Here is a 12,008-nt window from a genome sequence, read left to right on the forward strand (position 1 = left end):
CCCGCGAAGGGACACGCCCCCGCGCGTGCGGCAGGGTCTTCACCAGCCGCTCGCTCTATTTATGTCCCTCTGAGCTCGCGCCCCTCTGACTCACGGTTGCGCCAACAGAAAGGCTTCAAACTGCCTTGTTCATTCACACAGAGCAGCTCTTCCCCAGCTCGGCCGGCTGCTCCCTCCCTCCTCTCCCTCCCTCCCTCCTCTCCCTCCCTCCCTCCTCGCTGGGACTCAGGCTCTGCTGCCGCTGCTGCTGCTGCTTCACCTCCTTCGCCTTTTCCTCTGCCACACACACACAGGCATGATGGGAAATGTGGGCCGGTCTCTTCTTCTTCTCTTCTCTTCTTTCTTCACTTCATTTATTAGTATTATTATTACAACTCATCAGTGCTGACAACAATATTATTGGCTGGGCTAAACAGGAAGCCGTTCTTAAGGAAGGCAAACGGGGAGAAAAGGCTAACACAGGCTAACTGATGCCCAGGTACAAGCAGTTCTAAAAGTTCTAAAAGTCCAGCCTTGAGTTGATTAAGGCTGTAACAACATCAGCTGTTGTCGAGTGTTGGACAGAGGAGTATGAACAACTACATCCGCTGGCTGGACCACAATCTGTGAGCAAGTTGCTCCGGATCGGTTCCTTTGTGCAGCAGAGGTCTGGGAGCTCTTTGTCGAGGCTGCAGAGAAAGATAAAGGTATTTGGTATCAAAACACAAACCGCGTGGGAGCAAAACGCCACAGCCTGAACTCAGAATGTCACAGGTTTGATCCACTGGGACAGTGCTGCTTTGGAAAGGAGCATTTACACCTCCCACAATCGATTCAAATCGAGGCAAAACCTTGCATTTAACCAAAACTTCTGCATTCAGTTGTGGATTTCTTTCATTTTATTAGCCTTTACACCCATTTATTAGAAATATGGACTTTCTAAGCGCTGTTATTTGAATTGTGAATGTGAACTCGTGCTTTAAATTGTTAAATGTTGTATAAATAAAGTGTTAATGTAAGTTGAGTTATGCAACAGGTTGTTTCAGGCGAGCAAATATGTTAAAAATGGGGCCCAGATGGACTTCTGCACTGCTAATGAATCCCATAAAGGAGCTGTTTATATTAGCAGCGGTGACAATTTCAGTTGTATGAAGGGAGCAGGATGATGATATTTCTTCTTTTCTTTCTTCTTTTTGTCCCAGTGGGTTTTATGTGTATTACAATGTGTTTGTTTTTCTTGTAAACAGGATTTTTTGGGGTGTTTAGAGTAACATTCCTGGATAATGTCCATCTGTGGTACTGAGGACAACGTGCAGCACGAGTCCTCAGCTCTTAATCTTATTTTACAGCAAAAGATGCAACTGCTTGTGTCACATTTATTCGTTTTTTTCCAACAACAAGCCTCGACTTGGACATCTGTGAAAAGCATGAATGTACATTACTGATATATGGTGAACATTTGGGAGACATTAAGTTATAGAACTAAACACTGTTGTTTCAGCATAAATACTGTAATGATATAAACAGAAAAGTATAAATCAATGTAAAGCTTTTGTCATGAACTGAATGTTCAATTACAACATATTATACGTGCTTAATTTGTCAAACATTATTGGTTTACTCAGTTTTTGATGCATTGTAGCCCTCTGGAGGAGCCTCTCGGTAAACTTGAACCATTTCTTTCCTCTTGTCCTTACAAAAAATATTTAAAAAACACAACTTGGCAAAGCTCATTTCCACCTCTGTGATGGAAGCATGAATGCATCTTTGTTGCAGCCTGAAACGTCAAAATGGATTAATATTAGCAAACTAAACTAAGGTGGTAAAACAAAACATGAAATATAATGTGTTTAGATTGTAGGCAATGAAATAAAAGTCAAAGTAAATGTAAGAAACACTGAAAGTGTTTGGTTGGATTTTCCATCTGCAGGCCATGAATTAAACAAAAAGACCACTCAAATACTTCCCAACAGAAAAAGAAAAAACTAAAATAAGATCATATACCTGAGAAATGGTCAGTATGTGTTTTTTATATTCTGCATGGAAAGCAAAGCTTTTGGCTAAAAATACAGTTTAGAGTTTAATTAAATCACAAGTTGGAATTGTAGGTTATGACAGAGTATATAAAAAAAGAAACTCCTTTTAAAACAATATTGTTAGTAGTGCTGCTAGATCAGATTATGATTATGTTTCTATCTATCTACCTATGGTGAAGCCTTTACAAATAGGCTGCAGGTTACAAATGTTCTCACTTTTATTTTATTGGTCCGTATCTAATTTCACGATAAAAATCTGACACAGGAGATGGCGCCAGATCTTCCCTGAAGGCATCCTCCAATCTGCAAATCAGCTGTTAAAATACTGGATATGTTGAAGTCATGTGTCTTTTGTTCCTCTTTGTAAAGCTTGCATCCCACGGGCTCATGAACGTTGGAAAACTCGAAGGCTTTCTGCCAGAGATTTACAGCTCGGCTCTCTTTAATTCCTCTGTTCAGATTATGAGAGCGTATTTTGGATTTGTGTGTCTGATCTGCTGGAAAAAGACGTGCAGAGTGACAGGCTTGTCCAAACCTCTCTCCATCTGTCATCCTGGTGGAAAACTGCTTTTATTCTCACCTTTCACCTCTGTCAAATAACTCATTTTGCTTTCTGTTTCTTGGGCTCATCCTTCACTTCTTTAGCGTTTCAGTCACAGAAGCACTTGCTCTTCAAGTCAAAGCCTGCAGAGAAACAGAAACCCATTAAACGTGTCGGAATGTAACATCCCTGTAAGGTCATGTGATGTGTAATCTTCTCTAGAAAAACTGCGTTCAAGTATTTAAAACATTACAACAATATTACTGGGCATGTATTGTTGTAATGTTTTAAATACTTGAACGCAGTCTTTCTAGAGAAGATAATTGTTTTGTATATGTGATTATCGTCCATCGACTCTTGTGGGCTTTCACATGCGCGAGCGTACCAATAACCGGTGAGTTACATGCTGTTTATAAAGTTGTTTTGTAACGTCCCCATGCCAGTAATGTAAGAACCATGCATATGGTTTTGATGGTAAGGCTTGTGACTTTATTGTCGGATGGTTTATAAAGTGGTGTGACGTTTCTGCAGTGTACAAGTTGTTGTTTTACGTGGAAGGGTTAGCGCTTGCCCCTAGCCACCACGTATTAGCCTCGCGTGACAGGCTGCGCAAACAGCGCGATCTCCACACAGGGAGCGCCGATTTGCACCTGTTTGTGTCCTACTATCAGTATTTGACAACCTCTAGCAATGGAAATGCGCTTCAAATGCCCTGGAGTTCCCCTTTAAAACATTTATAAAAATGCAATAACATGTGTGCATAACTATAAAAATGTTATTGCTTTAAACACTGAATTATTACAATTACTGTTTTTTTTTGTAAAATCAAATGGTGAAAAATTACTGAAAAAGAAATGTCAAATCTTTGTAAATAAAAATACTCAACTTTAGGAGCTCAAAGTGCAAGTATTACTGCTCCACTCACAGAAACAGTTTTTGGAAACCAATATGAATACAACTGCTCCAGCCACAACCGTCCATCTACTAAATCAGTCTGGATCAGTGTTCAAAAACACGGTTCTGTGTCGTCTCCACGCACACACACACACAGGAGACTTTTCAACATATGAGACAACAATCTTAATCTCAGTCCGTTGTGCAAAGTAAATTGTCTGTTGGAACATTTTTCTTCCGATTTTGAACTTTTTGAACTTTCAAAAACAAAAATCAGCATTGGCAGAGACGTGGACAAATGCCATGCTTGAATCAGTCTTCATCAAGCTTATTCACCCTATAAGCTTGTTTTTCAGGAACTGTGCCTTGGATGACAACCTCTGCCCATCCAGCTTCAGCAGAATCTTCTGCAGGACTTCAAAAGTGCATTTGAGCTCGGGTGGGTAGCTCAGGTTCAGACAGTATATCAGTCCAAATAACAGGGCACAGGCAATCACAGTGTCCCCCAAACCACTGAGGACCTCCACACCTTCAATCAGGACACCGATGTCCTGTGGGTCATCTCCAGGCTCTGCACCCTCATTCTGTATGACGTACACCCCCATAACAGTTTGCTCCATTGAAGTGTTGGCCTCAGTGTCTGTGTTCTATGGAGTAAAATATGACAATAAATACATTTGATATGAGTCTAGACAAAGTGTGGAAATAGACATAAAATTTTATGAAGAAAATAAGTAAAAATTAAGTTGTACAGTTGGAGATGTATAAAAGTAATACAGATGCGTACATTACAAAAATAGTACAAAGTGAAATCTAAAGTTGGATATCCCTGTGACCACTGGCATTTAGTGCTTAAAGGGATGTCCAAAAGAATGCTTTATTCATTTGAGAACTGGGAAAGGAAGTAACAGAGACCAGCAATCACTATACAAGAGCTACAGGCTTCAGTTGCTACAAGAGAATATGGATCAGTCAACCACACCAACAACACTGCCTTTACCAAAGAATCATGTTAACCTGTAGTTTTCTAGAGGACATGGGGGGGGCAGTTTAGATGGTGGACAGTTTTTGTTTATATATAGTTTACATCTCTTTGAGAAATTTCAACTGATGAGAATTTGACCCCCAAAAAAACCCAGCAGGTGCCATGGGGAAAGAACATCTTTGTATGAAAAAATTAAAGAATTGAGCTCTAATTCATGCTTTCAAAGTAAAAGAACTTAGCATTAAACAACAGATGTCATTTATGTTTAAGGGATATAAATAATAATGTTACCCGAGAAACAGGCTCAAGTCTGGCCTGGCTTTGTACTAAAAGCCAAGCCATATTTGTACTAAATATATTATAATGGTTAATAATATTGTTTTAGGACATTTAAAACATACATTCAGCCAATTCTATAGATCAAGTTTTCAGATTTTAGAAATAGCAGATGATGAAAAACAAGGGCAAATCAAAATGTACTTTAGTTGTACAGGGTTTCACGTTTTAACATGCAATATTTATCACCCATAGTTTTTGCTTCAAATTGAACACATCCAGCAAGTAAATGTGTTTTCTCTGACTGGCTACTTTGTCACACTTAGTGTATGTAACTCACCATATATTCCTTCACTAGTTTCTCATGGTCTTCATTCAGGTAGACGCACAAGGACTTGAGAATGCATGCTCGTCTTGTATGTATTGTGTCATCCTGAGAAAAAAAAAGGGAACCCATTTTGGCAATATTCTGCATTTTAGGCAGTAGTTCCAAAAAACAACTCCACAGTATTAACTGTGGAAATATTAACTTGGAATTTTTGCTTACATACATAGAGATTTTTGCTCATGCAATTGTCATGACAGGGACATAAAAAGTATTTCATAAGCATAGGTCTACACATTTTAATACAGACCTTGGAAATGGCCACCATGATACATCTCATTTTTTTCCCAGCCGCTCCACCTTTCCCTCGAAAGAGCTCCATCAGGCGTGGAGAGTGTTGGTCGAGCTCAGCAAAGAATGTAGATAGCAGAGGTACAGTTGATATGCGCATGAACTAGTTGTCGATCTGAAAAACATAAACAATACACTTGTCACTCATCCTAATTGAACATCACAACAAAATGCAACACAGGAAGGATGATCAGAGAATGACTACTATAGCTGTTCAATCATGATATTAGAGGTGGGAGAAAAAAAATTGATTCACGAAATTATCGCGATTTTTAGGACAGAGAAAAGGGAGGAGAGAGAGGATGAATGTTAACCATTTTAAAGACCTAAAGAGTCTAAGGCTTCAACCATTAATCAGTTCAACAATATGAAAGCTTATTCTAAGGGACTTGTCAATAAGGAGGCAAGAATGTTAATTAGTCTTCATATTAAAAATACAAACTGAATATATAAACAAGTTTATATGAATCACGCAGTGCTACCACATAATAAAGTAAACGTACAACCCTGTATAGTCTGTAAATGTCATCATCATTCAGGTTTTTTCTATGGTTTGGTGTTAAAAAGCATATCATCCCAGCTCTACATGATTAATATATCGGTAACAGTGAGGAGACAAACAACTGGTCAACACTATATTTGATTTGTCATTATCTTCAGGAAGACCAAATAATTGCCCGTGGACAACAATCATTCCTTTGTTGTAGTTCATACCATTGTATGACACACTTTTTGTAATATGGACATCAGTCTCATCTGGTAATCTTTGCTTAATAGCAATTGCAATGTTACTTTGCAAAACATCAATTGGTACCGATGACACACTAGTTACCACCAAAGGTGTCCTATGGTCAGAAGAGTGCAAGTCTGAGGCAACTGTGAGCTGGTGTTTTCTGGCAAGTGTGAGGGGTATGTTTTTAAAACAGTTGGTATGGCGAGCAATCTGTTTGAAGAAACTTTGTTTCGCCTCAAATCTCATTGTCCATTTATGGATAAGAGGCCCAAAGAGGCGAATCAAAGCAGGGTAGTGCTCCAAATAATGATGTTTAGGGAGAAGATGGCTGTTTGGAAAAAGCTCTTGGTATCTCTGGCGATGTTCACTGATTTTACAGTCAAGATATGCAATCGACTCATCAGAGTGGACAGGGGCTACAACAAGCTCCACTATGTCCTTGAGCTCCAAAACAACATGCCATATAGGTTCATCCTCTGGAACAAGTGGACCAATAATCAGAGGCAACAATCTAAGCAGAGACCAATTTTCATGTGCATTTCCACCAATGCTTTTTTTAACTGAGAAAGTCTGTGGTATTGCGTGAGGCCGATTGGTTTTATCTCCCCATTTGTACTCAAAATTTTGAATTAAATTGTTAAGTTTTTCTAAGGTGAAATACTTTTTAGAGATCAAGCGAGAAAAACAATGAGCAAGCTCCACGGGTATTATGCCCTCCAACAGATCATGTGCTACATCTGGAGGATAGCCTGCAGTGACATGAAAATGGCTGAGATTCTTACTCAAAATACATTCCCGTTTAACTCCACAGCATTTACTTGCCGTTTCTAGTACATGCTTCAAATGGGCTTCATGAAGTTCCCGCGTTCTACGCTCAAACATACCAGCAGTCAATGACTGGATTTCAGATTTCTTGGCAGTGCAGAATCTACAGATGTATTCTCCAGAAAAACTTTCTACAAAACCTGCCAGCCCATGGGCTCCTAGATTGTCAGCTATTACGCTGTTCACGGTGCCTTTGATACACTCGTTTAACTGACTGATGAACACACCACGTTGCTCCAAAATTACCAGATCTTTCAAAAGTGGATCCAAGACTTTTTCGTACCCAAATTTCCTCAAATCTTCACTTTTACAAACAACAGCCAAATAAATGGATTGGAGAACAGAATGAGAGCCAGGAGGAAAATTGTCCAAGACCCAGTACACACCACAAAGCTTATGCTTTTTGCACGAGGTCCCAAGAGGATTACAAACCTCAAAATCGTCAATATAAAGTTTTATGGAAATTCTCAACTCATCAACAGCTAGAAAGCTATTTCTTTTATAATGCTCGCCACCTCGAAAAGACTTGTAAACCTGCTGATCACCATGCAAATCCTTTCCATTTTCTTGAGCTATGTGTTCTTCAATCACTCTATTCAGTAACGTATTGTGACTCAGTATTTCCTGCAATGACTGCAATAAAGGGATGTACAGAAATGACCTCCTTTGGTCTACAGACAAAACATACTCAACAGGCTCTACAACCCTAAAATTTAGCTTGTAGTATTGTTTTCTTTTATACGACATAGCAAGAGAGCCACACTTGCCCAAAACTTTAGCCACAGGATTAGAAACACATACAGAATTGGCAAGTTCTTCGATTACAGCCTGATCGATATGGAGATTATGGCTATTGAAAATTTCTGTAACTGTACGCTTTGTGACAGGTGCACTAGCTGAACTCAACAAAAAATGCAACTCCTCCAATAACTCATCTACACCTTTTGCTGGAATATGAAATATATGTTCCAATTTCAACAATATTACCGCTAATTTTTTCTCAATTAGTTCTGGAATATTTTCAACCGCACCATCATCACTTTCTGTCACTGACTCAGTTTCAACTTCACCATATGATACATCAGCAGAACAGCCAGCCCTCACATTATCAGAGGTACCTGACACTTCCAACGGGTCCACAAATGTAACTACACTGGCTTTGAGATCTTTCAGTGTGTGTGGATGATGCTTCCTGTTTTTGTGTGTGTAAAATGTACTGTAAACATTTGTCTTGAAAGGGCAACCAAGAAACACACAACTAACTGTCTCGTTACTTCGCAGATGTGTTCCAATATGAACAAAAAAATCTGTCTCAGTGGAGAGGTCACTGCATTCACATAACTCACATTTAAAAGTTACTGAACTGGAAGTTGTCTGTGTTACTTGACATGAATGAGCTTTATAGACATGGGTGTTGAGCCCACTCCATGTCTTGAATGTGCATGGGCAATTTACATATATGCACAGAAAAAGTTGGCTTCTTCCATAATGATGATGTAGTTTATAATGCTGTAATTTGTACCTACTACTCTCTCTGGCGACACAATGCTTGCACTGCCACATACACGTCACTGAAAGAAAGAAAAAAAAAAAAACATTAGCCAATGATAAATAAATATATTACATTTCCTCAAATACAGGCCGGAGGAGAAAACAAGGCTGAATAAGCTCCTGGTACAATGCTACATGCCAAATAGATAATAAATACACAATGACAAAATATATTAACAACTTACCATGTATTTTTGAGGTGCATACAAATCTCAGGGCATGGGGACAGTAATTTATTTTGGGATGTATTTCTGGTAAAAAGATAAATTGTTTTAAAAGGTTAATACAACAATGTTTCTATAGTGAATAGGGCAAGTATTACAATATTTGTAACTACATACACTGAAATGTAAAGACTGTTACTTAACCTTAATGAAACAATTTCTGTTAACTTGGCAAGAACATGTGTCTTCATCGAGATGACACATAGGTTACTGCACCACAGCTTTCATAGCATCATAGTTTAAACAGATTTACACAGCCGTTTACTATCTTCCCAGAACTGCAGCTCCAACTCATGGTCGTCTATCAGTTAAAGCCTGGCTCTTAGCTGAAAAATGACAAGCCTTCACAAACGCCAGTAGAGCGACTCTGTCACGCCTTAATTCTCCTCATTCTCAATATGAACATTTACATTGGTCAGCCGATAAGTGTTCCACTATAACTTATCCACTGAAAACACAATTATTACCTGTGGCTTTGACTAGATCCTGGCACCCTCACGCTGTTCACACAGGCTAACATGCTAAACGGACGCGCTGTATCACTCCACTATTCAGCTGTTTGGATCAGCGGTGTGTGGAACAGGCGGGAGTGATACAGCTCGTTGCGGAGCCTGCTAATGTTACCAATAGCAAAGTTAAGCTAGCTGAGAAAAACCAGTGACTAAAATATGTCTCACAAATGTCTAATGTGTACAATTTACCACTCACGCTTTTACACAAATACATTCCTGGATATATATCTGAATTACTAACCTTTAATATGGAAAATGATTCTTGCAAGAGCCTGCGGTGTTGATTAACGTCCACTCCGACTTCCCGGGCTTTCTCTGCATCCGGTGGGTGTGACGCATGCGCAATAGCTATTCCTATCAGAGTCATTGATTGGAAGGACCTCATTCTAATTGCATTAAAATGAATGAATCTTATTCATCTGAATTTTCTTAGATTCATGTTAAACAAACAAAAACGAATCATTTAATGAACATAAACACGATTAATTAATTTAATGCGAACATATTTCTAGTTTGCTAATCAAACACATGCCCTGGGTGAGTTTTTTGAGTGTATGGAGCGCGCTGTATATGCCGAACACCTGAAGACCTTAAAAGACAGGTTTGAGCGCCGCACGTGTGGCTGACATCGAGGACTATGACTGGATCCGAGACCCATTCAACCAGGAATCCTCAACAGAAAAGCTCACTAAGAGAGAGGAGTGCGCAGAGCTCCGTGTGGACCGCACACTGAAACTCAAATTTAGTGGGCTCCCACTGGATCAGTTTTGGTTGGCTTCTGCATCGGAGCTTGTCCAACCACGCCATTGAGCAACGGCTTCTTTTCCCCACTACCTGCCTGTGTGAGTTGGCGTTCTCCTCTCTAGTTCACATGAAGAACAACAGAAGACGCTGAAGTTGGCATCCAATTCAGCATAAAGGGCCATTTCACTTAATTTTTTGCATTTTGATCGCCCAAAAAAGGGTCCTGTATGGAAACTACATTACTTAGACTGCTCAAATCTGGATGGAATTATTCCAAAGAGGTTTTAGATTAATTAAAACCTTCTTTGTGATTTGTGAAACCTTTTTCTGATTTGTGAAATTGCAGAACAGGGCCAATTTTACTGCATTTTTGGTATTCTGCTCACCCTAAACAGGGTCCTGTATGGAAACTACATTACTTAGACAGCTCAAATCTGGATGGAATTATTCTAAAGAGGCTGTTGATTCATTAAAACCTTGTTTGTGATTCGTGAAACCTTTTTCTGATTTGTGAAATTGCAGAACAGGGCCATTTTACTGCATTTTTGTTATGCTGCTCACACTAAACAGGGTCCTGTATGGAAACTACTTAGACTGCTCAAATCTGGATGGAATTATTCCAAACATGATTTAGATTAATTAAAACCTTGTTTGTGATTTGTGAAACCTTTTTCTGATTTGTGAAATTGCAGAACAGGGCCATTTTACTGCATTTTTGGTATTCTGCTCACCCTAAACAGGGTCCTGTATGGAAACTACATTACTTAGACAGCTCAAATCTGGATGGAATTATTCTAAAGAGGCTGTTGATTCATTAAAACCTTGTTTGTGATTTGTGAATCCTTTTTCTGATTTGTGAAAATGCAAAATAGGGCCATTTCACTGCTTTTTTGGTATTCTGCTCACACTAAACAGGGTCCTGTATGGAAACTACATTACTTAGACAGCTCAAATCTGGATGGAATTATTCTAAAGAGGCTGTTGATTCATTAAAACCTTCTTTGTGATTCGTGAAACCTTTTCCTGATTTGTGAAATTGCAGAACAGGGCCATTTTACTGCATTTTTGTTATGCTGCTCACACTAAACAGGGTCCTGTATGGAAACTACATTACTTAGACAGCTCAAATCTGGATGGAATTATTCTAAAGAGGGTGTTGATTCATTAAAACCTTCTTTGTGATTCGTGAAACCTTTTCCTGATTTGTGAAATTGCAGAACAGGGCCATTTTACTGCATTTTTGTTATTCTGCTCACACTAAACAGGGTCCTGTATGGAAACTACATTACTTAGACTGCTCAAATCTGGATAGAATTATTCTAAAGAGGGTACAGAGTCTTTAAAACACATTTTATTATTTGTGAAAACTTTATTTGGTCATTGAAAATTCAAAAAGTTCCTCTAAGCTTTCTTTCTTCTTTTCATTTGGACCATCCAAAACCAGAACCTGTATGAAAAATGATTAAATATGGGTTTAATCATTGATCACATGATATAAATGATATCAAACACACTTTAGAATTTGTGAAACCTTTCTTTGTCCTAAAATTCACAGAAGTCCTCGCCTCTCCATGTTCATTTTCATGGAAATTCATGAGGATCTCCCGTCTTTCACTACATAGGAAAAATAAAAAGTTCATGCATTTTACGTCACTAACTACTTACAAGAGTCTTCTTCACTTGTTGACTTTATTATCATGTTCTTTTATCTAGAAACAATGACTTCTCTCACCTTTCTTCCATCTGCCCGTGGTCCACCTCTGCCACCGATTCAATCCGTTTCATTTTTCTGACTACTTCCAGAGCCTTTATTGTTGCCTGCATCAGACATCCCATAGTCCAACCATTAATATGCCCTATTCTGTATTGGATGCTTTGATGAAATCTGCATCACAAATTTATAGCTGTAATCTCATTAATCTTTCCACTAACATGTGCTATCATTTCAGACCCTGCTTGTCTTCTCCTGCTCCCATCATAGTCATCTTACCTCCCATCTGAGTGCAGACAGGACCTTCTTCATCCCTTTATT

The sequence above is a fragment of the Odontesthes bonariensis genome, chromosome 20 (assembly GCF_027942865.1).
Source record: "Odontesthes bonariensis isolate fOdoBon6 chromosome 20, fOdoBon6.hap1, whole genome shotgun sequence".
Taxonomy (NCBI): domain Eukaryota; kingdom Metazoa; phylum Chordata; class Actinopteri; order Atheriniformes; family Atherinopsidae; genus Odontesthes; species Odontesthes bonariensis.